This window comes from Saccoglossus kowalevskii, chromosome 15 (genome assembly GCF_978046115.1).
Source record: "Saccoglossus kowalevskii chromosome 15, keSacKowa6.1, whole genome shotgun sequence".
Classification (NCBI taxonomy): Eukaryota; Metazoa; Hemichordata; class Enteropneusta; family Harrimaniidae; genus Saccoglossus; species Saccoglossus kowalevskii.
Window position 1 is genome coordinate 32772355 of NC_140655.1, and position 5149 is coordinate 32777503.

Below are 5149 nucleotides of genomic sequence, written 5' to 3' on the forward strand. Positions count from 1 at the left end.
CTATCTATCTATCATACCAGGACTTGGCTAGTAAATGATTGATTTGAAGTACTAGAAGTGTCTTTCTATCACACCGAGACTTGGCGAGTAAATGGTTGATTTAAAATAATAAAAGTATCTATCTATAACATCAGGACTTGGCTAGTAAATGGTTGATTTGAAGTACTAGAAGTATCTATCTATCACACCTGGACTTGGCGAGTAAATGGTTGATTGGATGTACTAAAAGTATCCATGTATCACACCAGGACTTGGCGAGTAAATGGCTGATTTGAAGTACTAGAAGTATCTATCTATCACACCAGGACTTGGCGAGTAAATGGTTGATTTGAAATAATAAATGTATCTATCTATCACACCAAGATCTGGCGAGTAAATGGTTGATTTGAAGTACTAGAAGTATCTATCTATCACACCAGGACTTGGCGAGTAAATGGTTGATTTGAAGTACCAGTAGTGTGTATCTATCACATCAGGACTTGGCTAGTAAATGATTGATTTGAAGTACTAGAAGTGTCTTTCTATCACACCTGGACTTGGCGAGTAAATGGTTGATTTGAAATAATAAATGTATCTATCTATCACACCAAGATCTGGTGAGTAAATGGTTGATTTGAAGTACTAGAATTATCTATCTATCTATCACACCTAGACTTGGCGAGTAAATGGTTGATTTGAATTACTAGAAGTATCTATCTATCACACCAGGACTTGGCGAGTAAATGGTTGATTTGAAGTACTAGAAGTATCTATCTATCACACCTGGACTTGGCGAGTAAATGGTTGATATGAAATAATAAATGTATCTATCTATCACACCAGGAATTAGCGAGTAAATGGTTGATTTGAAGTACTAGAAGTGTCTATCTATCACATCAGGACTTGGCGAGTAAATGGTTGATTTGAAATAATAAATGTATCTATCTATCACACCAAGATCTGGTGAGTAAATGGTTGATTTGAAGTACTAGAATTATCTATCTATCTATCACACCTAGACATGGCGAGTAAATGGTTGATTTGAAGTACTGGAAGTATATATCTATCACACCTGGACTTGGTGAGTAAATGGTTGATTTGAAGTACTAGAAGTATCTATCCCTCACACCAGGACTTGGCGAGTAAATGGTTGATTTGAAGTACTAGAAGTGTCTTTCTATCACACCTAGACTTGGCGAGTAAATGGTTGATTTGAAGTACTAGAAGTATCCATGTATCACACCAGGACTTGGCGAGTAAATGGTTGATTTGAAATAATAAATGTATCTATCTATCACACCAAGATCTGGCGAGTAAATGGTTGATTTGAAGTACTAGAAGTGTCTATCTATCACACCAGGACTTGGCGAGTAAATGATTGATTTGAAGTACTAGAAGTATCTATCTATCACACCAGAACTAGTACTAGAAGTATCTATCTATCACACCTGGACTTGGCGAGTAAATGGTTGATTTAAAGTACTAGAAGTATCCATCTATCACACCAGGACTTGGCGAGTAAATGGTTGATTTGAAGTACTAGAAGTATCCATGTATCACACCAGGACTTGGCGAGTAAATGGTTGATTTGAAATACTAGAAGTATCTATCTATCACACCTGGACTTGGCGAGTAAATGGTTGATTTAAAATAATAAATGTATCTATCTATCACACCAAGATCTGGCGAGTAAATGGTTGATTTGAAGTACTAGAAGTATCTATCTATCACACCAGGACTTGGCGAGTAAATGATTGATTTGAAGTACTATAATTATCTATCTATCACACCAGGACTTGGCTAGTAAATGATTGATTTTGAAGTATTAGAAGTGTCTTTCCTATCACACCTGGACTTGGCGAGTAAATGGTTGATTTGAAGTACTAGAACTATCTATCTATCATACCAGGACTTGGCTAGTAAATGATTGATTTGAAGTACTAGAAGTGTCTTTCTATCACACCGAGACTTGGCGAGTAAATGGTTGATTTAAAATAATAAAAGTATCTATCTATAACATCAGGACTTGGCTAGTAAATGGTTGATTTGAAGTACTAGAAGTATCTATCTATCACACCTGGACTTGGCGAGTAAATGGTTGATTGGATGTACTAAAAGTATCCATGTATCACACCAGGACTTGGCGAGTAAATGGCTGATTTGAAGTACTAGAAGTATCTATCTATCACACCAGGACTTGGCGAGTAAATGGTTGATTTGAAATAATAAATGTATCTATCTATCACACCAAGATCTGGCGAGTAAATGGTTGATTTGAAGTACTAGAAGTATATATCTATCACACCAGGACTTGGCGAGTAAATGGTTGATTTGAAGTACCAGTAGTGTGTATCTATCACATCAGGACTTGGCTAGTAAATGATTGATTTGAAGTACTAGAAGTGTCTTTCTATCACACCTGGACTTGGCGAGTAAATGGTTGATTTGAAATAATAAATGTATCTATCTATCACACCAAGATCTGGTGAGTAAATGGTTGATTTGAAGTACTAGAATTATCTATCTATCTATCACACCTAGACTTGGCGAGTAAATGGTTGATTTGAATTACTAGAAGTATCTATCTATCACACCAGGACTTGGCGAGTAAATGGTTGATTTGAAGTACTAGAAGTATCTATCTATCACACCTGGACTTGGCGAGTAAATGGTTGATATGAAATAATAAATGTATCTATCTATCACACCAGGAATTAGCGAGTAAATGGTTGATTTGAAGTACTAGAAGTGTCTATCTATCACATCAGGACTTGGCGAGTAAATGGTTGATTTGAAATAATAAATGTATCTATCTATCACACCAAGATCTGGTGAGTAAATGGTTGATTTGAAGTACTAGAATTATCTATCTATCTATCACACCTAGACATGGCGAGTAAATGGTTGATTTGAAGTACTGGAAGTATATATCTATCACACCTGGACTTGGTGAGTAAATGGTTGATTTGAAGTACTAGAAGTATCTATCTATCACACCAGGACTTGGCGAGTAAATGGTTGATTTGAAGTACTAGAAGTGTCTTTCTATCACACCTAGACTTGGCGAGTAAATGGTTGATTTGAAGTACTAGAAGTATCCATGTATCACACCAGGACTTGGCGAGTAAATGGTTGATTTGAAATAATAAATGTATCTATCTATCACACCAAGATCTGGCGAGTAAATGGTTGATTTGAAGTACTAGAAGTGTCTATCTATCACACCAGGACTTGGCGAGTAAATGATTGATTTGAAGTACTAGAAGTATCTATCTATCACACCAGGACTAGTACTAGAAGTATCTATCTATCACACCTGGACTTGGCGAGTAAATGGTTGATTTAAAGTACTAGAAGTATCCATCTATCACACCAGGACTTGGCGAGTAAATGATTGATTTGAAGTACTAGAAGTGTCTATCTATCACATCAGGACTTGGCGAGTAAATGGTAGATTTGAAGTACTAGAAGTGTCTATCTATCACATCAGGACTTGGCGAGTAAATAGTTGATTCGAAGTACTAGAAGTGTCTTTCTATCACAGCAGGACTTGGCGAGTATCTCATCAGGACTTGGCTAGTAAATGGTTGATTTGAAGTACTAGAAGTATCTATCTATCACACCTGGACTTGGCTAGTAAATGGTTGATTTGAAGTACTAGAAGTATCTATATATCACACCAGGACTTGGCTAGTAAATGGTTGATTTGAAGTACTAGAAGTATCCATCTATCACACCAGGACATGGCGAGTAAATGGTTGACAAGAGCTTGTATCTCCGTGTGTCGTGGTTTGACGTGGAAAAGATAATAAGTTGAACACAGTTTTGAGGCTGAACATCAGGATGCGATTTCAGACTAGCATTCGAGTAACCTCTTTAACAAAATTAAATCTGCAGTCACTATAAAGTCTTAGTTTAGACCACTTTGTTTTCGTTTCTAAGAAATTATTGTTTGTATTTGTTAAACCTTGCTACATCAGCTTTAGAAGCCACAATTTATGTCACGACATCAACGACGTCTCCGTCACTGACAATACGTATAGTGTAGCAGTCGTGTCGACACATTAATGCATCAACAACTAAACTGTCAACACGTACGCACTATTGATAGTTTCCTTAATTGTCAGCTATCTATTCATATTATACATGGTCGTATCTAAATAATATTATCCAAAACGTGACCACACGAAAAAAAAATTGTCACAAAATTTCTGCTTTATCTCATTAAAGTATATGATGTATAATCGATAGTATGGCGTCACATAGTGAGTTGTCCACAAACACATCGATGCAAACAAACAAACGACTCACACCGTTAGCGGCGACTGCAATTCCTGATAACATGTACTAATATAGTGATGGTAAATAATTCCAATGTAATCTGCAGCCTTTCCCCTCCAATTGCAGGCAATCATATGTAAAATTTCCCTTTGCATTGTGGGTTATCATATTTACAATTTAATTGCAGTGTGGGTAATCATAAGGTGAAAGGTTTGAGAAAATGTTTCGATACGACAAATGTAAATTTGAAGAGTAAAATATCAGTGCCCATATTCCAATCGTTATAAAATAATAAATTTCCCAAAACGTGATGTCACTATGATTTTTGAATTTAAATATTGCATTGTGGGTATTATTCAATTCAATATAAACTTTAGATAATAGTCGAACACATTTCTGAACACGTGCAATTAAAATAATAATGGCGACTGAACATCATTACTAAACGCAATACAATGTTTTACCAACAACAAACTTTAATTGTCTACATTTCTCTAGTAACCATACTATGGCTTTGGGGGAAATAATAACAAATATGTGATTTGGCCAATTTTACAATACAGAAATAAAGAAATGTATCATTCCGCATGAGTGAAGAGGCATATAGTTCGAATCTCGTGCATAGAAATAAAACAATACTTTTCAAGTTTGCATTCACCTGGGGACTATACACGCATGGTAACTACATTGAAATATCTGACAAAATGCAGAATGACACATCTCAGAAATAACGTCAGCTGTACATGGGTAATACCCAAAATTTAAAATCACTAAAAGGTCGTTTTCATGACATAGAACCTTGTCTGTTGTTCTGTATAATCTAATATATATGTTACATCAATTCAGAACACTCACTTATCAAGACCTGACACTCCAAAGAAATATACAG